This window comes from Eleginops maclovinus, chromosome 4, assembly GCF_036324505.1.
Source record: "Eleginops maclovinus isolate JMC-PN-2008 ecotype Puerto Natales chromosome 4, JC_Emac_rtc_rv5, whole genome shotgun sequence".
NCBI classification, from domain to species: Eukaryota; Metazoa; Chordata; class Actinopteri; order Perciformes; family Eleginopidae; genus Eleginops; species Eleginops maclovinus.
The window spans coordinates 10,385,316-10,411,333 of NC_086352.1; the positions used below are offsets into that span (position 1 = coordinate 10,385,316).

The window sequence follows — 26,018 nt, forward strand, 5'->3', positions numbered from 1 at the left end:
ACAGAAATGTTGCAATTACAACCAAATGTGAGGAAGAAGTACAAGAAGATTTTTTTAATGAGCCTTCTGACATTAAAAGAAACTTCTATCTTTGGATACTTTTACACGAGTACATCTGAAGTGTGTGATGTTCCCTGTGTTCCATATGTTTGTAATGAACGCTGTTTGTTCAATGGAATTAAAGAGTTTCATGAGTAAGTACCGTTGAGAACGGAGTGTGTTTCAAGTCATACAAAAACCCATAGCTCCTCTCATATCAGGGTGAAGTGAAGATGATTTATAATCTTTCACCTAAACCTGCCACGTGTTGTTATGTTTCAATAGATGAGGTGGTGAACAACACAAGATGCTTTGCTTTGCAAAACTGATTTGGGGTGCAGAGCTGTGTGAGGGTCCTTTGACATGCCTTACTTGTACTTCATATAGTTAACATTTATGCACAAGTACTTAGATATTATACATTTATAGGAGCCAGATGAAGCTTTTCTCATTGGGCCTACTAATTCCTAGTATATATCTAAAAATAAATGGAAATTGTGTTTTTTCATGAGATGTTAAAATGTGTTTAAAGTAAAGGTAAACATATGCACACTCAAAATCATCATATCTGAAGTAAATACCTTTGTTTTGATTGATAATGAAAAACTAACTCTTTTTGGCACTAACAACAGTCCTACACAGCAGACAACGATTTTAAAAACAAGGACACTTATCATCCCCCCCCCCTCCTCCCAACAACATGGAAACGCTGAAAAAGGCCTGTATTTTAAATTATAAATCACATTTTTGAGTCTCCTTCTGTATTCACTTGCCCTCATAACACACTATTTCCCTTTAAAGAGTGAGGGTGCCTACATTACTTCCACTCACCCACGAATAAAAGTGATGTTTTCTCTGGCCAATCAGAGGAGGAGGTTGCGGTCACCAATCAGTGGGAGGTGTCAATTGACTTCTGACGCAAGTTAGATAGGTGCAAGTGTATGGACAATGGTGACAACGTGTGGAACTTTCTGGATAAAGTATTTCTACACCGCATCTTCTGTTACCTGAAGTGACTTTTCGGCTGCGTGGAGAGGAGATTACTTTGCGCAGTTGAGATTAGTTTCCGGTGAAGCAACAACTTTAGTAGCTCAGCCGCTACCATAGCGTATATGCTTGCAAAAATGTGTCATGGTAAAATCACGCCAATAAGCCTTGATGATTCATGAAGGGTGAGCCGATGGTGATATTCTCGACTCTTGTTTGCTTTGGCGTTGATGGAAAAGTGATTGAAGCTGTGAACCTCGACAGGGACAAGATCTTTTTATTCGGGAAAATGCTCTGGACCCTGGTGAGTGTTACTGCTGACTGACATCAATTAAGACGAGGCCTTCCACTCACTTTCAGTGGGCTGCTCTGAATGTACTTACATCAGTCGTAAAAATATTTAGCAAGTTAAATAAAATGTTTGAATGCAGTGAAACACACTGACGGTAAAATGGTAGTTACATTTACTGTATGGAACATAAGTTAAATTTGTCAGCTTCTAGAGACTGATTTGAATATTGCTTAATGAAATGTTCAGTATATTTATCAAACATTGCAAATACATGCTGCATAAGCTACTTGTCATTTTATTACCCGTAGTGGTAAAACTAGATCAATGTTATATTAATTTCAACTTTAATTTGATCCAAGAGCAATGTTCTTTATAGGACTTACCATAATTCTATGCTCATGATATTGTACATAGGAAAGGACTGCACTTGAAGTGAATCCTCCCCAGGCCTTGCTCCAGTCTTGACCGGTAAACTGTTTTCATTTGCTCTTTATGTGGACGTGTCCGAGTGATTTCCTTAAATGATTGTGTATGGAAGTACAAGCAATGTCTTTATAATGTGAGAATGATACAACATCAGGAGGGATGATAGAAGAAGACTTTGGTAAAAGATATATGACCGACAGGAGATTGCAATCATTACACCTTGATGGGCCATCATCATTCTCCTTTAACCTCAAAGGACAGTGTGACGAAAACGCAACAGAAAGGCAGTTTATGAAACACTGATTTGGAAGCTGCAGGTAATTGTTGATGGCTCTCCCATGTGTCTTCATAAATGCCTTTTTTGATTTCAAAACCAAGCAAACTAGCAGGAGCTTTCCATTAACAGCGTTTGCCAAATCAACATCTTGGGGTGATTATGAACATGTTTTCAAGAGCAAATGCTGTGATGGTTAGACAGTGTGTCGATAATTGCACGGTTGGTAATGGACGGAGGGCAGCAGCACATTGCAGGAGGTGCTGGACCCAATGGGCCATGATAATTAACCAAAATCTTAATGACACTGGGCAAAGTGATTCCCCCCGACTCGTAAATGATAAATATTTAATGTTTCATTACAATAATGATGGGAATGCAAAATGCCAAACCACTAACTGTCAAACTTTCTGCCGCTGTTGTCTTGTAATTAGAGTCTCTCTAACTGTCTAATTTCCCAGTGCAGCTTCTGCCAGCGTTTAGCAGTCTCATGAAAGAGTGGTGACAGGGAAGGGAATAGTGTGTGGAGCGGAGTTGGACTGCACTTTTAAAAGAGTCTACCATTAATTCAGTACTTGGCATCCGCTGATGTGTGAATGTTTATCCATTTGATGATTTAAAGAGTTACTAATCATACACTTACTTACAATCCTTTGTGTGCTAATGTTTCCCAGACAGTTATCTTTGGCAATGTGAGCCAGGTTTTTCTCCCCTGTATAGAAAAGCACTTTCATGCCAACAAGAACAACGTATCACCGGAAGACATACTGAATTAACTTTTCATTACAGCTGTGGCCAGATAGACAAATGAGTGGGCATCTGGTAGAAATGACAAAGTCAACCCTAGTGGTCTTATACCGACACGTTATTCAACTTATTTTGACCACATCGCCTCTGTGTGAGCTACACACAGTTGAGAAATCCCAGTTCAATTTGCTTCTGGCTGCTTTAACCCACATATACACCAGAGGGAGCGGTGATCAATACACTGTACTTGGCCATCATTATCAAGACTTATATCCCCTTCAGCTCCGTGCCCATTAAATCAGAGGACCACATTCTTCCCGCCCAGTGTCTCAACCACGACTCCCGAGTCGCATTAAGGTATGATTTACGCGTCTTTAATGAAGGGCCACCCTTAATTAGCTGATGCCGCAAAAAAACACAGCCACTGCTGAAAAGGGATGACCATCTAAGGTTCAGCAGGATGTTTGCTTTAGGCCACTCGCTCTGTCATCCATATCTACCTGCGCTCACATTGCACAAACAGCTTCCTCTCTTGGCTCTGGCGGTATCTCATATGTCGAGAGAAGCCAGAGGCAATAATGAATCCTCACTGAGAGATCCCTTGCATCAATTCAGAGTACCAGTTACGTGAGACTTTTGGGCTGCTGCAAAATCTGCTCTTCTCTTTGCTAAAGTATTTGCTGTCACACAGTGGACTCTGATGACTTCTTTCTCTCCTTCTTTTGGTCACAATCCATTGGTTCCAGCCTGAGAGGCTCTCTATATCATTAGCAAAAAAATAATTTGGTTAGTTTAATGGAGTGACTTAGACTAACAAGTTGTTGCAACAAGAATACCCTGAAGTGACTTGAGATGTATTACAACAGTAGTAGCGGCTGCTCATTAGCTCCTCGCAGTGTTATTGCAGTTACGCTCATAAGAAACCTGCATAATATCCATGCACGGCTGTAAAAAAGAGACGACTGATAAATTGCATAATAACCAGATTAGCAATATGTCACACTAAGCCTCTGGCAAACGGCGAGGGAATTGGGAAGATTCTGCCCTCCCTTTGAGATGAGAAAGATATAAATAGAAACCTTGAAGCACAATTTGTCAAGTTACGTGAGCAGAAATGCATTCCCCCTTTCCACCCCACCCAAAAACATGTAAGGGTCCTTTTTGAAGCAGATTTCATCAGGTCATTATCTAAATGGTGATGCATCTATGAAAGCATTGACAATTATAGAGTTTAAAGGTCAGTCTTTTCAAAACTTATAGTATGTGAGCTTCATTTATGACACAGGACATTACAGTTTTCTACAAGAAGAACCCAGGCTTTTGGGCTAATGTAGTCTATTAGCAATATAATATTGGGCGGTTCAAAACGATAATTATGGCTGTTGCAAAGCTAGAAGTAAAATTGGACTGTGTACTTTTGGCAAGGTCAATGTCCTGGCTGAACACATTCTGTGGTCACTAATAATGTTGCAGAGTCATTAAAAGTGATGAAAGCCCCCGAACAGAGGTGCTTCTACATTACAATGAGACTTATTTAGTTTTGATTTATTGCTTCATATACAAAACATAAATAGAGGAACTTTTCAAAAGGCACATTTCCCTGTTAATAAGGCACTTTATTCCTGGAAACGCAATCAATGTGGCAGGGCACAGAAATGCTTTTCACTCAGCTGTAAGTCAGGCATTATGTTAGTATGTTGAACAACAACACACTGAGAACCTTTTTCATGTTAGCCTTTCAAATTTTGATAAATAAGGATATGCTATTGTGAGTTTTTGAAACCTCCGATTGAAATGTAATAGCATTTTGATCCATGTAACCTGGAGACGTGTGGCATTAACCCTGTTCTATAGAAACATCAGTGACAAAAGAAGAATGGGAAGCCACAATCATGGAAGTCACTTTAAAAGAAAACACTATACCTGAATGTTTTATGACTCTAAAAAAAGAAGAGTATTAGCATTAATGAGGTTGGATCTCAGATAGGCAACAAAAAGTTCTATTTCTCCTTTGCTTTACTTTTATCTCCTTCGCTCTTTCAGTTTTGTTAAGCCTTGGAACTTTCAAGTTTTTCTAAGAAAATGTATGCAGATTTGTGCTTCACTTTGATAGGAAAATGGCCATTTGTATAATCGACAAATCATGAAAATATTTTGGTTGTACTGATTGTCACAATGGGATCCAAACACCAGAAGAAATAACGAGTTACCTTGCCTCTCGGTTTGAGGAAAAAAGACCCTTGATGGTGACTTGTTGTTGTTGTTGTTGTTTGCTCAGTTTTTTTGCCGATAAGCTCACTGCAGGTTGGTTAGTTTTCTCCGACTCCTCAGAGGAGCTACATCCTTAGCTCTTCCTTACATTGCTTCCTCATAAAGTAAACATATTGGTTAGCGCAACCTTTTTGTTCATTTATGAATGTCAGTATTCTTTACTTTACCTGCTTTCTCTCTGTCGTAGTAGCAAGTCTAGTTTGTTGTGCTTCTTGGTGTCGGTGGATCTGCAGGGTCTCTGTTCTCCACAGTGCAGCGAAACGTGTGTGTTCCAGTGACGTTGCAAACAAGCGAAGCCATGAATATAGAACAGGATATTGGCTAGAGGGGAGCTGTTTGGAAAGTAATTACATCAAAGGCTGTTGTGGGAATATTTGCCACACAAAAATTGCTGCTGATGATAAGCTGGGCCCCACAAGGCGGTAATTAGGGACTCCTGCCTTATGGCCAGTGCATTGTGGCTTTTCTCATGCTTAATAATTCTTCTTTCATTTAGGATCCTGCCAATGTTGAGGAGCTATGATGAGTTCTGAAATCTGTCTGTTATACTGTCAGGCCCTTCTGATACTTGTAAATTAAGTTTATGTATGTTGTGAGTTTCAATCAAAACATTATTAAGTGTTGAATGCCCCTATCTCTGAGGAAAATTACACTGCTTCTGCATGGCTTGAATCTATAGAGCGTCCTATGCTAGCTTCTCACATTATCCTTCTGTAGTCCAGTCAATGTCACTGCATCGTCCAGCCAAAGTCTGCTGCTTTCAAGTCCTTTAGATGCTCCCCTTTAGTACCTGTCCTGACTGTGTTTAGTCTTTAATGGTTCCGGGGTGTGTGTGCGTCTATGTCTCTCTGTGCATGAGCTTCCTCTACAATGTTCAGCTACACCCCCCTCAGCATAAAGAGTCTGCCAGAGAGTGTTGACCTACATAGTCACTATCGAGTCATGGATGCAGAAGTGGGTTTGACAGCCTTACATATTTCTGCCTGGAAAGAAATGGTATCATCCTGTTTGGACATCAATTTGCTCCTTGGTGTTGGATAGTGGATGAGTCAGTTCAAACAGAAATGGGATTACAATTTTTTTCTTCTAGTTAAATTTTTCTGAAAAGTCAACCAACATGTCATCAGCACTCTTTCAACCATCTTCAATACAGGTTTTGCTTGTCATTTTCTGCTGAGTCAGTAAACAGTTGGCATTGGGCGAGGACAATCAAAGATTTCATCTAAGAAGTACCCATTCATTTATTGCTGTATGCATTGCAAGTAGCATTTTATTCCCCAACAGAAAAGTTTGAATGAATGCCGTCACATTTGCATGAATGTAGCAACGGTTTGCAAACCTACTGCACCACTGCCACTAGACCTGCGGCTTCAATAATGGCCAGTATCCAGTTTCCCTTGGAGAAAACTCCTGTTATTGTGTGGGAGGTACAAAGTCCAAAAGCAGAAAGACTGTATGCAGCATCCAAACAATGAAACAGCAGCACCCCAAATTAGACACACAGGAAGATACTGTCCCTTTTCTATGTTTGATTTATAACTCTTTTTAAATGAGAAATCCTTGTTACCAATTTTTATTTTTTGTAATGATACACCCTATACAATAATATCCTTGAGTTCTGCCTAAATCTACCAACAAATCTTTGTTGTTAATAAAATGACAAAGAAATGTTTTATCCCACATCCAGTCTCTTCAACACATTTATGGTACATGATTACATGACGGTCAGGCCTCCATAATAATCCAATTTGCACAAAAAAAAAGAAAAATAATTTGATTGACTGGAGTTTTGCTTCAGGAAAAAAATGGCCATGAGATATTTTAGAAGGCTCAGTGTGCATTGGTCCTTATATAATCTGAGTGAGCGTGATTTGAGTGTATAAGCTTGAAATCTACATGGAGTAGCCAAACGGTTTGATGTGCAGGAGGCACAGAAGGTCACGGACTTCTACCAGAAGTTGTTGCAGAGTTGGAAGATTTAATTGCGGCTCCTATGCGGTCGTAATTGGGAAACGAGCAGCACATCTCTCAGATGAATGCAGATGACGTGCACATATTATTGCTGCCTTAACCAACTGAAAGTTACGACCCCTAATGCATCTTCCAGGAAGTTTTGAAGGACTCATTAACAGGATCCCATAGAGGACACCTGAGGCTCTGTGTAAAAGAAAATGAGCAACCATATCTGTGAAAAATATCTAGAATCACATAACTGATCTGCATTTGAAGGAAGGTGAGATTTATTTCTGTGAGCACACATTAATCAGAATAGTGATCGTTTTTTTACTCTGTCAAATTGGCAAATTACTTTCTGAATTTATGCAGCAACGATACAAAATTACAGTTACACAAAGGTGTGTGTGTGTGTGTGTGTGTGTGTGTGTGTGTGTGTGTGTGTGTGTGTGTGTGTGTGTGTGTGTGTGTGTGTGTGTGTGTGTGTGTGTGTGTGTGTGTGTGTGTGTGTGTGTGTGTGTGTGTGTGTGTGTGTGTGTGTGTGTGTGTGTGTGTGTGTGTGTGTGTGTGTGTGTGTGTGTGTGTGTGTGTGTGTGTGTGTGTGTGTGTGTGTGTGTGTGTGTGTGTGTGTGTGTGTGTGTGTGTGTGTGTGTGTGTGTGTGTGTGTGTGTGTGTGTGTGTGTGTGTGTGTGTGTGTGTGTGTGTGTGTGTGTGTGTGTGTGTGTGTGTGTGTGTGTGTGTGTGTGTGTGTGTGTGTGTGTGTGTGTGTGTGTGTGTGTGAGAGAGAGAGAAATTGGGATCTGTGTACAGAAGCAGATGTTTTCTCAGGGGGTGTGTGGCGCGCTCAGCAGTGTTTGGAAAAGGATGCACGCTGTGCTCACTGTAATTGGTGCGTGTGTTAAAACCAATCCTTGCTGAGATCCCTGGTGCAGTTTGTTATCCTGCATACCCAGCTTCTTTCCAGTGGATTGGAATCCAGGTTGTCGCACTTCAGACATAGTAACTGGCCCATAGTGAATTCAACTACAAGGGAATACAGGGAGACAGATTGTGCTCCAAGATGCAGATTTTGTCAAAGCAGTTGGCTCTTTTTAGCTCTCCATGTATTTCTTCTGTGAATGTGTGTTGATCACATTGTTGTTTGATTCCAGATCCGGGGACCTAAGTCATAGAAATGCAGATTCATTCCAGTTTTCTTTAACAGATTCTGTATTTATCACACTAACTCTGATTTCGACTTTAAAACATTCACATCACATCTAGTCTCTCTTTACCTTTTAAATAATGACTGTCTGTAAAATATTCGCCGCAAGAATGCATTAAAGCTTTTTACTTTGCACATTACCTGCACTAATACACTTTACATTGATGTGTGTAGGAATACTACTCGGAAATGTCCTCTTATAAAAGCTATTTTTTGCCAATAAAGTAACAACAGTTGTCAATCTTTCACAGAACATTTGCATTTCAGTATTTAACTCATTGGTTACTCATGGTTAGAGGTACCTGTCACCCAAAAAACGAATTTAGGAATTCAGATTTATAATCATACTGGGCATATTTTACAAATATAATCAATTGGACGAAATGCCGTCCATATTTGCTTTTTATTTTATTTGCTTTTATTTCCCCCCCCCGGGGGGGCACATGTTTTTCTTTTTGATGCCTTGATTTGCTTCTGCAATTTCAAAGACCTTCACGATAGGTGAGCTGAATACTTTCAATGGCCACTCGACATGGAAATGATGTACGAGTCTGTTTTTCATATGTTGTTCCTGCACTAGCGTGGTGTACTTTTCAGGATGGATGGCTTGTTCCAGCAGTTGTGTTTTCAGAATATTAATGCTGACAATAACACAAATGCTGCTGACCCTAACACAAGTGGAAAGCCATCCAGCAAGAACACCTTGGTAATGAGATGTTATCAGTAACAATAAACATGTACACATAAACAGGCAGACAATGCGCAGATAAACGGTAGATAGAGGCGTTGCGATTGCTTTATAAAGCACATTATTCTGGGTTGGATGTAGAGATACAAATGACATGACAATGACATGGGCAGTCCAATGACAAACAAAGAGAGAATGAAAAATGAGGAAGCTGTAGAGTGAACATGAATGAATTAAAACCCACCATGCTGTTGAACATTACATAGAAACATCCATGCTCCCTTTCAATAAATGTGTCCGTTCATTTTCAGATCCCAAAACTCACATTCGTAGATCAATAACTGAATTCTCCCTGTGTGGCAAAGCAATGTGAATGAAACTGTGATTTTAAAAAAAGGATGCAAGAATCAATGCCACAACTGCAGTCCTCTGTCATAAGAGCTGATATTCCACATGAGATAATGCCCATATTCCTTATGTTTTTCATTGATGTTTTGGCAGCTGGCTGGTCATGACGCTCCCTCTGTGCTTGTCAGATTACAGGCAGCCGAGACCCTGAAACCAGGAGACTATTTTTAGATGGCTAATAAGAATTCATTTTAGGCGGCGCTTTCACTTGAAACAATATGTTCAGTGAACAACACTGTCAAGCCAGAAAAATAGGCAGAAAAGTGAGCTAAATGATTTATTACCTCCATGTGTTTTGTTGACTTTATAAGAGAATGATAATAACAAAAGGGTCTGGTTCATCTTTCCCCCATAACCACATGTGAAACATTAATGCCTTGCAGTGGTTTTCAATCATGTCACACTTGAAGTACAGCAACTGTAAGTGTCTATTGTAGCAAATAAATATTTCAAGCATCGACATGATAAGCCCCTCTTCCTCCGTGTCGCCTCTCCAAGGCAGCTCTTTGATATCCGATTCCTCTTTGCTCAGAGACGCCATGGTCTGTCTCTGACCCAAAAGCATCATCGAGATGTACCGCAGTTTCACACGCCAGGCCAGCTGTCATATGTAGTCCAATAAAACACATCTGAAGCATGCAATATTTATCGCAATACCCACAACGGCGCTTCCATAGACACAACTTTTTGAAAATGCTTTCCCGCTTTCATAATAAACCGTCAGCCTTACGACGAAGCCAATCGAACTCAACTAAATCTAGTCTCATTTGAAAATTCACTGGCGTGGAAAGCAACACGTCTGTGATATAAATTGAACGTGATTGCTTTTATAGAACAAATGTAAATGGTTCATGAAGAGGCAGTACGACAACAATTTAGAATATTTGTTTGAATTAATATGTATACTTGTTGTTCCAGAAAACCTTAAAACCAAACCATCACAAGACAAATGATTCAGTCGGAAGTGATTATGACCACTGTTAAGTATAAGGCTACACAAAGGGAAAAAAAGGAATCGGTAAAGACTGAATAAAAAATATTACATTTTAAGTGGCTTTATTGTATTTAGATTGGGTTATCATTTTTCATGAATCCCTCTTAAGAGAATTCAAGCATTTTCTTTGTTGAGGTAAGAATGGTAGCAGATGGTGCCAGCTCCACATTGTAAATGGAAAGTTCTGAGAACAGCAGTGTGTTTTTAAAATGATTACAAATACAAGCTCATGATAGTCAACTGCAAAGCAGCCGCTGGAAAGTAGTGTTTGAAGCGGGAAATGTGCGTCCCCTTCATATTACCCATCTACAGGACAGGGAAAGGGAGCCTTCACAACAACATGTTTTTTGAGGCTGGACCACAGTACTAGATCAGGGAGCCAGGCCGCCCTAGAAATGTCTGTTGTCCCTGTATAGAGACAAAAAGAGTCAAGGAATGGAACAAGCATGTTGATGATGTGGCACCCATATTAATAAAGATTATAAAGACAAGCCAGCAGTGTTGGTTTAAGGCCCTTCAAAACATTGTAATAATCAGTTTCCTCTGAGCAACACTTCTAAGCAGCAGCTGGTCCACCAGAAAGGTCAGCCCACTTTAGGTGAGACTGAGATAAAGTTCCTGCTAGCAGCGTGTGGCAAACAAGATACGAGGACTTGGCTTGGCTCTTGAGGTAATGTAGCATTGATTCACAGACAAATAAACTGTACACACACAGCACTGCAACATTCACAGCTTTAACATTACTAAGTACATCCTCACTGTCAGACATATGGCTGCCCGCCAGGCTTGCAATACGCTGGCAGAACAACTGACAGAGTAACATTATGCCAGGCAGACGCACCGCTGACTACCTCCCAACTAAACCAATTGATGCAGTGAACACTTACTGGGGAAGTGTCTGTGTGTGTCCACGATAATGCAGGCAACATCGTGGCAGCTAACTCTCCTGTACTGGTGACCTGGGTACTCGATTACCTGCTGTGCATGTAGCTGTTAATTTAGATTAAACCTGTTATCGTTTCAACTTGGCAATTTATTGGCACTTTAATCACCGCATCACCTCTGCTAATCTTGTCAGTTGATTATTATTATATTATAACATTAATTGAAAATAGTATCCTAATAAGTAGAAGATAAGCTTTATGGCTTATCCAATGTTAAATGTCCACAATGCATTCTGAATAAATGACCAATGCTGTTGAAACAATTAATTACATTTAGCAGTGCTGAACTTAACAGAGTTGTCACTGTTGCTTATTTTAATATTAAAGGTGGCGCATGCTGAGGTGTTGGCAGCTGGTAAGTTGCAAGTTGAAAGGTTGTTGTCACGTCGGTTGAATTGTCATTTGCAATAACAAGTTCCTGATATAGAAAGTGGACACTGAAAATCAGAAAAGAAGGCAATTATTTGTAATATTAATTGGGTGAGGATGATGGTATACATATACAGAGCCACGTTACTGCCATCATAAATCTGGCAGACTATTATTTTAGTTACCATGGCTGTAGGAGACATGTTGGTATCTGAGTGTTGACCTTTGAAGCTTTAGTGATGTCTCCATGTCCTTGAACAAAAGGAACAATAGCCAATGTAATGCTTGCGTCAGATTGTGGGCATCTCTATTAACTAAACGGGAATGCCAGGATTATTGCAATGCAAACCAAAAGGGTTTCATAAAATTGCAGCTGGGGTCTAAATTGAGGCATTTTGAGCCTTTTAAAGTGGTTCCTAATAAAGAGCTTTAAATTAAACTGTGGTGATATCCATCTGCTTTGTATTACATTGTAGTTATTCTATGGCAATTCCTTTTTTATTTGTTGTTCACATCATCTTCCCTTTATACAATTTAATTATAAGACATGTTCTGTGTTGCTGACAGGAATGCAGATTCTAATTGCCAAATAGCACGAGTGGAACGACTAGAAAATAATTCCTTGTTAAGAGAAAATTAAGTTATCTAAAAGTACAAGTAGTCCTTGTGTCACTGTCCATGATTTTATAGTGCCTGCATGCACAAGATAATTTCACTGGTATGAAGGTGGAATAATACCCTTTTCATATTGACGTCACTTCAATACATGCATGATTCATAACAACAACAATATAATTTGATTAGTTTCACTCAAAGCCTTTGTCCTATTGTAATGATAATCCGGTATGCTAAGGTTGAGCTCTATAGCAGTTTGCTTATATCATCAATGAACTGCAGCTACAGAAAACCAAATGGCTAAGATACAATGATAGTTACCACATTTTAGAAAAAAAAGATTTGCTGCGTTATGTTAATGATCTAATGAGAGCAGATCTAAAATGATTATCACACAGCTGTCATTTTTTAGTTTTCATCTGCCTTTTTTGGGGGAGAAAAAAAATAAAATCAAGTTGTTGGCACGGTGCCACAACTTCTCCTTGAAGTGCTCTAACAGCAGTTGGATGGCTAGCTGTCATGCTTGTAACCAGCCTTCAGGAAATGTAGCTGTGGAGAGAAAAATATATATATGAGGGGTTTCGAGCAGCAGAGCGGTTACCATGGCGATGCTGTGGCTGGCGGCCCGGGAGGTGCTGGATGTTGGTTTCTATGGGCCACCGGACTTCAGACAGGGTATGAAGTAATGAGCGTTGTGAGGCGTGTTGACGGGCCTCGCTGCTACACCCTGGGCCTGGGAATCTACGAAACCACCGTCCCTTAAATCCCTATAAGCCGGTTCCAAACGCGGGCGACGATTGCATTCATCGCGCGCAGAATTTACAGGCGGCTCTTCATATGCAAATGAGCGAGTTTAATTGTCGCAGCGCCTAATTCCTAATGTATGAGAGGAAAGAGGAAATGCATTCGAAGATGTGTATTCAAATGAAATATTCAAGGCTCCTAATGAAATATTCTGTCAGTTTGGAGTTTCTATGGGCGACTCTGCCAGTGGAGCTGCTTTTAAGAAGAGAAGCGGGCTGCTTTAATGAGCCTCTGGGCAGCCTCAGCCAGCCTTTTAAACTCTGCCTGTTTGTTTAGTGGCCTTTCATTCCTTGTCTGCCGCAGACTTTCATTGCAGGATGATGGACCAGACATTGCATTAATGGCTTGTTGAAATCCTTCGCACCCCATTTCTGTCTTTACAATTCGCAAGATGAACATTGGGCTTTGTCGAAGTGAGCCTCCACATCTTGATTTGTATCCCTGATTTGCTCAATCACTAGAATAATCGTGTCCTCGGGGCATAGAATATATTGTTTTTATCCCTGAAACACATTTTCAATTAACGGTGAGATGGAAATTGATACCCCATCAATGTGATTAGAAAAATGGCTGATGATATTCTTACAGTGTTTTTTACCATTTCTTTTTTTACATGGTACTAATGGGCATATCCAGATTGCTTAATTAGAGACACACTGGATATGTTAATTATGCCAAGAGGAAAGGAGCTGGAGTGTTAAATTACTTCCCGATGCAGTGGCTCATCCACTAAAAACAAGAGGCATTTTAAAGGTATGAAAGGTAATCAAAAGGGTACAAAGAGATTTAAATAACGGTGGCCTTGATTGTGTCCTGAGGTAAAACTTTAGAGAGGAAGACTCATTTTAAACTCTTGGGAGGTTCTTATCAATGTTGGCTATAAAAGCTTTTCTGGGTGTACTCAGGAGGCAACTAAACTTTTGATTATGCAATGCAATCCAAACTTTTTTTTTAAAGAAATGAATGACACTACAACCCCCGTTTTTGAAAAATAAAAAATACTTGCAGTTTGTAATTTAATCTTCCTTGTGAGATCCTAGGAAATTGATCAGAGAAAAAAAAAAAACGTTCCTGTTTCAGTTAAAGCCGCTATATACCCAATTTAATTTTAATTTGACATCCTCTTACGGTTTCAGCGCTGATATAATCAAACTTGGAAATTGCTTGCGGCAGGTCTTGTTGCTTCTAAAATGTTGCTTTTTCTAAATTCTCCAAAATTCTCATAAGGCAGATTCAAGTCTTGGAATTCAAAGCGGTATCAATCGTTACTGACAGTCAAGGATAGTTTAGCACAAAGTGATACAATGATAATAGATCATATTCTACTTGTAAACTAGCATGGCTCGTTCAAATCAAACCAGCCGCACAAAATGAAGGTTGTCATTGATTTAAATGCTATCATAGAAAGAGCTTAAACGTGTTTTACTTGAAGTAAGCTGACTTTTTTGTAATCGTTAACGATCTGTCAAAAAGGGTTTGCTATCAGTCCAAAAATACAATTATAAAAAATACACATTTATAGCTTTAATCATTTTTACAATTGGGTTGTTGACTGTTGTGTCACAATTAAAATGTTAGTGACAACACCATGGCCATTGAGGCTTCAGAAATACCTGAGTTTTATCCTAGAAGAAATATCTATGATCCCTGGAGTTGAGGAGGCAGTTGATGATGTTGGGATACATAGGAACAAAAAAAAAAAAGGATGAATGTTAAATGATTTTGATTCCTTGAGTTTAGTTTACTTTATATATTCCACATTTGAAAATAGTTTGTGTAATGTACTCTGCCTTGCTCGGCATAAATAATAATGATTCATCCGTAATCTTTTATGTGGTTTCTTTCATGTTCATTTGTTTGGTTTCCCAACATGTTTGCATCTGTAATACAATATTGTTTCTATTGAGCAACATAGAACCTAATTAATCACCGCAGAAAAGAACCCAATTCTATTTATAAGGCTCTGTAATTAGTCTGCATGCACAGAATGAAATGAATGCTACTTACATCGGGTGTTTGGTGATTAAAGATGATTAATTGGGACTATTTGAGGAATACAAATTAAAACTACAACAAATGCAATGCACACTTTGCCTGTCAAGAATGTTGAAAGTTATCCCAAAGACTGCATTGCACAAAAAGGGAAAACGCAGAATAAATGTGTCCCATTTCATCCACAGTCGACAAACATTTGCAGTGTTCGTCCATTTTAACTGGTTCTATCCCTACAGCTCAAAGTGTAGCAGTCACTTTGCATTGTGTCTTGTTTTGTTGTGCTCTTCTTGCCAATATATAACATCACTGGGACCTCAGATGTTGCAATAGTTGTTTGAGAAGACTGCACTCGCATGTTGCCTTCTTGCCTCCTCTATTTGTGGATATAGAATCTGTCCCTTGTGTTTTTCTCCGTCTGTGAGGTTTAACTGTTCCCCTCCAACATTCAAGCCCTCCTTCCTCTCCTTAATCGGACCAGTGGTGTAGCAGATGGAGCTTTACAATGACGCGTGTGTGGAAAATTAATAGTCCTGAGGTGCGGCGTGTTGCATGATGCTTTTATAAGTTAACAAATATTTAATGTGTCCTTCTGAGGAAAGAAAGCCTATGAATAATGCATGCATCTAAACTAGTGTGTGTTATTCTAGCTGGAGTGTTAAAGCATAACTACAGTCAATGGTCACATTGTGAAGCCTTTACCCTCCAGGCATTTAAGGCTGCAACAAATATTATTTTCATCATCGTTTAATCTGAGGATTGTTTTCTAAAGTAATAGTTTCTTTTTTTTGGTCCCCTAATTGTCAAAAAACTGTGAAAAATGGCAATCCAAGTTACTGAATGTCTAGATGAGCTCTTTAAATGTCTTGTTTTTCTGTCCAAATCCAAATATATTAAGTTTGATATGATATGCGACGTAGAAACAGCAGATGTTTCTCAATTTGAAGGACAACAAATATTTGTTTCTGCCATTCTTCCAAGGTTAATTACTAATTAACAAATAATTGGTTATTCAAGTATTTGATTATCATTTTTCTGTTGCTTGACTCATTGATTAATCACTGAATCATTGTGGCTCTATGGACTTCTGATTAACACGTATGTTTTGTGTGTTTCTGTTCATTTATGTTATTTAAATAATACACATTTGTATGAATTTATTATTTAAAATGTTCCATTTTCACAATTTCTGATGAATGTTTACCAAAGCTGAACATATAGAGAACAGTGATACAGAAAGAAAGAAAAAAAAGATCATAGAAAAACAATGAATTCAGCCTGAAAACATCAGCATTTTAAGATGTCGTCAGTGCTTGCCACGTGTTGCTATGGAGAGTTGTTTGATTACATTCCTACATTCCCATCTGTAGCTGCTTTTTTACACTTTGGTTGACATTCATTTCCACTGAATTTTGTATGAATGCTGAATTCAGTTTCTGAGGCGAAATCCAGGCCACAGTCACACATCTTGATGATAAAAAAAATAAATAAAAAACCCACTTGTGAAAGCAGCCTTCATCTCTCTGAGAACTCACCATGATTACTACATCCCCCAGTATGACACACTCTCCCTTCTGATTCGAGGAGCGGGGGTAGTGTTAGTAGTAGTCTCTTATTCATTACCTGACCCCCTATCCTTTCATTTTACTCAGAGCTTTGTGTATCTCAGGTGCACCTACCTCAGCATCCCGTCAAAAGAGACATAGATGCTGCATGGGAATGAAGACTATTTGACATTGATGCACCTTTGTGGTATTATATGCAAATTGACAGAGATGAAGGAGGAGGTTGTTTGATGTGCAAATGATGATTTTGGGGCACTGCAAATGTGCACACCACTGCTTTTCTGTTAATTGCCTTCCCCGCGGAGTCAGGAAACTTTATTAGAGAGAGAGAGAGAATGAATATGAGCCTAAAGATAATGGGTTTCAGCTTTCACGGTTGAGGACATTGTGTGTTGAACATCACAACACTGAATAAAATCATAGGCTATGATTTCAGTGTGATTTGAACTGAGTGATTGGCTTACATATAGAAAAACATATTTAAGTCATATTTGTTTGAAGTACAGTTATAGTAAATCTACCCAGGGGGTTAAAAGAACTTCAACATGTCAGTAATCTTTATTGCAATGTTCCAATCTGTGCGTCAGGATCAGATACAGGCTACCTCACTTTTATTGATTCTCTCAGTGCTCTCACTAAAGCTGTAATAACTGGATGTTATTATACTCTATGGACTTATCGAGTCTCACCATAGCCAAGCACCTTACACTTCACCAAGAAAAGGTCATACCTGACAAAGTTTACAGTAGCTGCATATCAGCGTTACCAGCTGCTCCACATTTTCATTCTGCAACCTTCACTATTTCATAACTACGACCTAGCGTCACGTCAATAACCCAGGTAAACTCAGAAAAATGGTTAGTCAAATCTATTCACTTTGACTTTATGAATGACCCTCTGATCAACTTTATGTGGTGCGTAATCAATGACATAGTTTATAGTCCTTGCATTATGCATTACCAGTTGTAGTCAGACACATTGGGATGTAAAGAGGCCCACACATCCCATGTGTGGGCCAACCACAGCCTTCCAGGCAACAAGCATTCAGAGCCTTTTTGGTGCTGCACAGGAGAGCATGACTGTCAGTGCACACTAATCAAAAACACGTTTTAAGACTTGACGTGGATGAGCAGAGAGTGATGGAGCACCACTTTATTTGGTGAGAGATGTACGTCTTTAAGGTGGTTTTGTTCTTTGCTTTATCTCAAAACGTTCATTGATGTTGGAGCTCAGTGAAGCTTGAGCCATTGTTCTTTGTCAGACGCATATCAAGAGTTTTGTGGATGTAAAGGCTTGCTTTAGTCGTACATCACAGTCATGGGGAGCTGATACTTTAACATTGACCAGTGTGTGTCTTGAGTAAGATCTAATCAGTGGACTTCTCTCAGCAGACAGTTTGACTTGTTTAATACAAGTGTAACTAATAACATTATTAATGGTTGCAATCCATTTAGGTGTCCCAGCGCTATGGACCTGCATCCTGCCTCACTGGCTTTCTGGCAGCCAGGCTGGAGCTGGGCTATCGTAAATGTCATTTGTAACACTTTTATTTTATTTCTGACCGCAACATGTCGAAGTATCAGAAGTTGAGTGTATAGACATGAATAATCAATGAAAATAATCTTAGGGAATTGTACTTACTGAAGATTATAATACATTTGCCAGCACTTAAATTGCCTAGCTTTCCACCTCATTGTATGTGATCGGCTAAGAGGCGTGACATCTCTTAGCGTTTGACCAATCACAACAGAGCCGGCCAGCTAACCAATCAGAGCAGACTGATCTCTGGTTTCAGACGGACGGTGAAAAGAGGTACTGCAAAACAGGCAGTATGAGAAAAATAAAGAGCTTTTTGAACATTAAAGTATGGAGACATGGAACCTGAAAAGGAGCAGAATAGGGCCCCTTTAAGTTGCTTGAATATATAAAAGGATCCTTACAGCACTAACATGAGTAGGATTTCAGGGTCCAATCAGACGGTTCAGTTTCTATATACATATTGTATTCATTGTGCAATATAGATGCCTGGAAAGACCATGGTTTGTTTCGTAGTGACTGCAGCAGATTGTCAGATAGGAACACAGCCAACTTGTGAATTCTCAGCGGCTAGTTGGTGTTCTTGCAGTGTGCTGTTAGTGGGTTGCTCCACAACCACTGCCTCCTACTTTCTCACTGCAGGGAGATTGTTGTTTGTTTTGCTGGTTCCACAAACAGACATTTGCAAGACAACAGCTCTGTTTTTGCAATACGGTTTCTTGGTAATCAGAATTGTTCAGAGATTTGGGGTCTCATAACTACACAGTTGATCTGTCGCAACAAGGCTTATTAGAATTCAGCCCCTGTGGTTCATTCCTTTTAATCGTCCAGATACTATGTGCATTATCAAGAAACTATTCAAAAGATGTTCATTTTCAAAATGAAAGTGTACCAACTCCCTAATGCTGGGAAATCTAATGCATCACAGGCTGAGCTCTACTTAGGAACTGAATCATTTGCTCTCTTAGCACGCTCACAGCTGCCTGTAGATAAGGCTTTGTCTTGTGTTTTAAGCAGATATTTGACGTAAAGATGGGTGTTTTCTCTGCCTTGGAGGAGCGAGCAGTAAAAGGAGTGCAGTAAAAATTGCCAAGGTTGACTAAGGACAGATAACAGCCACAAATGTATTATAATTAAGCAAGCTGCCCCATCCTCTCAAGCTGTTGTACTATCTACTTCCATTATAAAAACAGACTAGAAGAGCAACGGAAGGCAGGGAATAATAAATAAATACTGGGCAATTCTTCTGAGCTAAATTAAGGTGGAAGAGTTTAGGAACATATCAAGTGACATATTAACAATGGCTTTCACATTGAAGACTTCAGAAATTACTCAAAATATCAAGGAGCTGCATGCTACATTAGCATGCGGTAAAGGAAAGTAGATTGAGAAGTCTTGCACATGCACACACTACTTTTTGTTTTCTGGCCTAATTCCCTGTTCAAACATAAATGTGTTTCTCATTAGTTTGAAATGGTTCAGGTAGTCTTATATAATCTTTCAACAACATAGGAGAGTATACATGGGTTATGCAATGTGTTTGAGAGACTTGTTCCTCAAATGCAGGCCACCCTTTTTGTTGTGGGTCTGTTTTCTGTTGGCAGAGCAAGGCTTTGCCCCACATAGTTGCTGTTTCTGTTCGTGTTGTATCCCTCAAAATGTCTTTTTTACACAAGCATAGACTTTTTTTTACAACTGTGGATTTTATTTGCTGAACCTAATGTCAGCTAATTCTGTTTATGAAACGCTAAATAATGATACATTAAAAAAACTGAATGTTTTACGTTGACAAGAGAGAAGGATTTACTTGCCGTTATGTAATTTGTTTGGCTGGAGTTACTCAAGTATAAACCTTTCCAAAACAAAGAGCTGGTTACAGGATGTCATTAATAGTCTCAATACTGATATACAGTCTTAGCCTCTTTGTTACAAAAACTGATATTATTTTACATGACCTGTAAAATCCACAAAAACAAAGTTAAGATTTGCCTATTGGCTTTGGAAAATAACTATTCATTTCTCCTATTAGACTCATATTAATTTCTATGTGCTAAAATGTTTATTAATTTATTATGAGCGAATAAAGGAGTAGAACCCTTAAATAAGCCCACTTCTCTAAAGAGTTTAAGGTACACATATGGCAGTTGTAGATGAGTGAGTATGCGCTTTATTGCATGTGTGTTTAGGCTAGTATATTTGGGCGTACGCATGTACACATCCAGTGACAACACAACCACTCCCCGAAAGAAATGTTTCTGAGGTCTGGCCCTGAAGTATGGTGGGCTCCGTGATTAATAGGGGGGCAGTGCAGGAGGGCTGCAGAATGATTAATTGAGCTCAGGACCTCATCTGCAATGTTTTGATGAAAATGAACAGAGGATGAAGGGTTGTGGTTGAGTGTTGGTGGCATGTGTGTATGTGCTGTGGGGGAGGGAAGACGGGGAGGTACTGTAGGTCTGCTTCTGCTGATGGTCTTCTGTAGTTGTGTTGGCAAACTCTTTTTCCCGCTGCCCTCCTTTCACTTTCTCGCACTAAAACTCAAGATCGTCAAAACATGTAAGGATCCAAATCTTTTCTCTGCTCCAAAACACAAATACTTTAACCTTGTCAAGCACAAAACCGTAGTTTACAATCGGGCCTTTGATAAAGTTTAATTTAACCTTGCCTGAGGGTAATGCCATTGTGCTCTTTTACTACTTCCTCAAGTCATGCAGACACAGATCCAACATGGCGATAGTAGAAGGTAACCCTCGAGAGGGAGCAGGAAAACAGCCATTTCAAAAGAGCTTCAATTATCACTCAGCATGTGGAGGGCTGAATTGTGCTCAAGAGGAAAGTCACTCTACTGTGTTTGCCTGATTGAAAATCAGTTCTCATAAACACGGCAATCACCTTTTATAGTCTCCCCCAGACAGTCTGATCCTCAGGGGACTATAATAAACACCCAGGGGAACACGAGGTGACATGCAGTTGGCGTTTAGTGATACGATAGAAGCAATGGCCTGCTTTGTCGTGAATGTATTTCCTTCAGTTGACAATAAAGACTGAAGGATCTAATTAGTATGTATGCTGCAGTGTGTAGGTTGGTCTACTGTATATCGAAACGTATTTTTCAAACGGACATCCTTTTCTGCTCCTTAAACCACTAATTTGGTCTTTTGAACACTGATGTGTGTACAATGCGTCATAACAGACACTCATTGCTTTCAACCTTTTCTACATTCCCTGCTACTAACTCATCAAAATAAATGTTTCTACTCCTACTTAAGTCCAGAGATCATCAGGCAGTAATGTGCCCAGTAAAGCTTGGTCCGATCTGCATGATCCAGGGACCTTTTCTTATTAATCGTGGCAAGCCAATTGTCTTTTAGCAATCACTGAGTTTTTATTCATCTTTTAAAAGACTACTTTTCTTCTGCAATAGTGCAAACCACAATCCATGACTCCATGAATGCAGCAAGAAACTCACTGTGAGGACTGTGTGAGGATTTCGTAAGAATACTTTTTGTTGTGTGTTTAAATCTGCAAAAGGCTCAGCTGCTGTCTGTATCCACTGCAAACCCAGCAAATAATGCGACCGGGAAATCTACAGATGCGCATAAAATTTGACAGCTACTTTAGGGTATTTTATTCAGGAGATTATAAGTAGCCATTATGTAAAACACCAGGGCATTGGCACTGCAAAAGCTGAAAGAAATGTAGCCTTGATTAATGTTATTAGCTTCCCCTCCAACAACTGAAGCTAGGTGTAGCTAATAACAATAATGGCACTGAGGTTGTTGAAGATGTTTTGTTTGCATTTTCCTGTTTCCTGTGGCTGTTTCAAAATAAAGGTCATTGCATTAATCGCCACTTTAACAGTTTTTATGTGAAGCAGCAGCGTTAGGAGTTTACCTTGGAAGCTGAAAGTGAAAATAGTAAAGCAATCAACTAACATGAATGCTTATCTCTAGATATAATTACAAACAAGCAAAACCCCATTCCCATGTGAATCTATTAAAGACAGATGATCACAGGATTCAAATACAACACTATCTAAAGCATTATCCTCACGTTGACAGTCGTTTCTTTTCAGGAATTAAAAGCAGTTGCGTGCACTTAATTTGACTCATTATTGAAGATTGATGTACAGTATTAGGCTTGATTTCAAAATGCCACTTATCAGGCTTGACTGAAAGTGTAATTTCCCATTGTGATTCAACCTCCATGTATTCAGGCTTTCTTTGTAAAACACTCTTGTAAAACCTCTCTGGAGGAGCAATTAATTCTTGAAATAGAACTTTTATATTGTCATATCAGTCAGCACTCCCTAGGTCTGTTCATGACGGATGTGTCTTTCGTTTTTGGTAAAATCAAATTAAACACAAATACAAATAGAAGCCCATTATAATTATTCAGATTAAGAGTGACATGTTGGATCTGCTCAGAACAACTGAATGTGACAGCACTAACTTCAATGCTGTTTTGTTTTCCTGGGGCCAGTCTAAATGCAAAAGAGGTTAAGACTAGAGAGGAGGAGGAATTCAGTTCCTAGGGATGCTCTGACTGTATATCTCAAAGAAGCGGGCTTTAAACCCGCTAAAATGGATCCAATTACTATGAGGGCTTTTTGGTGACGCTCGTGGAACTGTGTAATTGTGTAACCCTAATTTTCCTGGCACGGCGGCTCTGGCAGAGGCCTGTCATCCCCCTTAAGCCTCTTCTCTCAGGCACGATGTTGAAATGAGATCTCGCCTTAGCTGCAGAAATGCTGAAAGTAATATAACGGACACCAAGAGAACAAAATCACCTTCTTACAGAGAAATCCTTTAGAAAAAGGGCTTTTGCTTCCATATCTACGCTGGCCTCTCAGCTGACAAGATGCAGTGGAGGGAGCTGTGGATATCCACTCTCCGATGACAGGACAAAGAGAAAGTGTTTCATTTTTTAGGACACTGCTTTTTATTGTCAGCATCTTTTCTTTAAAAGTGGATACCTATGGTGTATAGCTAAGTGGTAAGAGTTGGCGGCCGGTATACTGGGGCTCATTCCCTGCTGCGGTGGTGGATGAAGAAAGGAATCTGGCCTGCTTTCCCCCTTACATGATACTGACATATTCCAATAAGGGATAATCTGACCCAGATTATTTTTTCAAAGAGGACCCATTCTGCTCATTTTCAGGTTCATCATTCCTATTGGTATTTTGTGCTTCTACTGTGACATGTTTACATGTTAACGTTCTAAAAGTACTATCATTTCCTCATACTGCCTATGCTGCAGCTCCTCTTTTCTCCCTCTGTCTGAAACTGATTAGCTGACAGGCTCTGTTCCGATTGTTCAACATTTCAGAGATGTGTTGGAAAAGTCCCGCACCTTAGCGTATCAAGTGTTGGAGCACTATCCAATAGAAGGGTGTGTGCTACATAGTGATGTCATTATGTTACGGAAGAAAAAAAAGGCGTTTCGGGCAGGGGGAGGCGAGTCAAACTTGGGGATTTTAGCCTTTGAAGACAATTTGCATGCACAAAAACCTTTATTACAGACTACAGAAGAGGAAATCCCAAAGTGCATAATAGGGCATCTTTTAAAATAAATAAATAAAAGGCTCGTTTGATTCAGACACTACATTTACATGGTGTGAATCCCTCCCCACTGCACATGCTTCCCAGACTTGATAAGCTGCAGCAGCATCCTAATGGCTCATAAGTGTTTTATAGCAGTGCAATGACATCTGGCTAGTCCAGGTCAGTTTCTTTACGACTTCCACTTCTTTTAGAGGAGCAGACATTGTTGAAAAGAAGCCTGTTGTCTCTTTGATTTCAGTCAAATGATTGTGGTTGCAAACATGCTCTGAATTAAAATGAATAGAATGAATAGGAAGATCTTTATGTCGTTTTATGATGAAAATGTAGGGTATTTTTCATCAATGGAAAAAGGAATAGTTTACAGATGTGATATTCTGCTATGAACATGATCTGTTAGGTTTTAGAAAAGTACATAAAGTGAGGGTGAGTGCGTATGAAGTGTGAGCAGGGGGGTCTGAAATGACTGTGCATACTAGCAAATCTCCTGCCTTTTGATCTTTGCAACCATCAAAGAGATCCGTCCTCCAAAAGCCAGACACCAAGCTACAAACAGTGGTGCAGTGGAGAGGACGTCAAGAAGCATCTCTCAACTTCTCTGTTTTGTTGGTCAGTAATCTGCACACAGAAATACTGTGAGATTGTTGCTTCTTAGATCAGAGAGTGCCGGCAACCAGCTCATAGTTAGAACAATAAAGAAATGGAAAAGCAAAGCACTGCCTGTAGCGATCCGGGTATGAATATCAGAAGACTGGAAATGGAAGCATTTTTCAGATTATACACTTGACTTGAATGAGTCAAATAGTTAATCCTATTTGAAAAAATAAACTAGCAGTTTTTGTTTTTACACATAATACGATAGATGAAAGTATTTCAAATATTCCTTACATCAGTTACAGCAATAGCATTCTCAAAAGGTCATTAACTTGCAGTATTAGTCTCTTTTGAGATAAATATTGACTGATTTAGGTCGTAAAATCTGATCTGAAGTGAATTCATGTTTGTTTGTAATTTGTGCACCTGCTGTATGAAAAGTGCTATATAAATAAAGCTTTTATTATTACTACTACCATAAATACAATCACGACAAACTTTGTAGAATGGTTCTGCCTCTGCTAATTAAGTGTGCTTTCTGAATATACTGTTTGCTACCCTTTAAATCACATTTACCCCCCCTCATTACTAAATTGCTGAACTGTAGCCTAAAAGTCCATGCACCTATTATCTCAGTATTTTGTTTTTTATAATCGTGGTAAAGTATGTAAACCACTGTGGTTATCCTAGCAAATCTTTTCCCCAAAATGACCGTTTTAAGGTCAGAACAACATTTAGAGTAGTGTGCTGTTAATCTGCAGTTTGTACTCCCTGCTTCTGAAATGATTCACCTTTTTTCTGCGATTGATCCGAAAAATGAAGACTATTTTCCATACTAGGATTCAGTGATTCATGAAAAAAACTGGGTTCGATTTATGTGTCCTGTTCTTCATTTGTCTCGATGTTTTGCTGCTCATTTGACGTGACTTTCTCTATAAGTGGAGCTTTCGTGAGTACCTTGAAGAGGCGGCGTGAAATGATTCGTCTTCTGCCTCATTCCATCCCTTATGTCACTCTTCATTTAGGTGACTTGCAGCCATCTCTGCCAATCAATGAAATTTTAATGACAAAAAAGGCCACTCATCAACCCAACCAGTTTACAGTAATTTGTCACTTACAACCGTGAAGAGCATTATCAACTGCACCCACGAAAACCATCGACCCTTCTTCTGTTTATTAGATTCATTCAAATGTTGCTTTGAAGCTTTTTCAACATATTGGCTATAGCCTGCTAGTAATGGTACACAGTAGTAACTGTAGACGGTGATTGCCTGTTTTTTCCATGATGCAGGAGACGACCGAGTGAGGAGCCGTTTAAAATTGATCCGTTTGCTGAGCAATGGAAATCCAATCCAGTGCAGGATTCAATTGGTGGACTTCATTAATGTGATGAAAGCTGACCCTAAATGTTCAGTAAAGTTTAAAGACAAAAAAAAGCATGTGTTGTTTTAGAAATGCTGTAGCTGTATACTTGAGTATTCATTTTATTTTTAATAATAAAGTTGTTAAGATCATTTTTTGAAACATGCTTATTAGACGCTCACATTTTGCTTCATGGAAAGTAGTTTATAGCTAAATCTGGCATAAATCATTTCATCAATTTGAAATGAATTTATTTCTTGTATGCATAGTCTTGGTTCAATATAGACTAATAATAACCACAAATAAACTTAAGGCGTTCCTTCAGTTGCAGTACTGTGATTTACTTGTGCATGCAAAATACAAGCTAAGAGTTTTTTTTAGATACGTACCGCA

At 39.2% G+C, this 26,018-nt stretch overlaps 1 long non-coding RNA gene across 1 annotated transcript; it reads left to right on the forward strand.

The window, feature by feature from the left end:
* Positions 1-919: 919 nt before the first annotated feature.
* LOC134863557 (uncharacterized) lies at positions 920-25,777 on the forward strand. The gene is made up of 3 exons (XR_010165676.1): positions 920-1,330; positions 1,733-1,786; positions 25,555-25,777. It is a non-coding gene; the product is annotated as an uncharacterized LOC134863557 (long non-coding RNA).
* Positions 25,778-26,018: the final 241 nt, after the last annotated feature.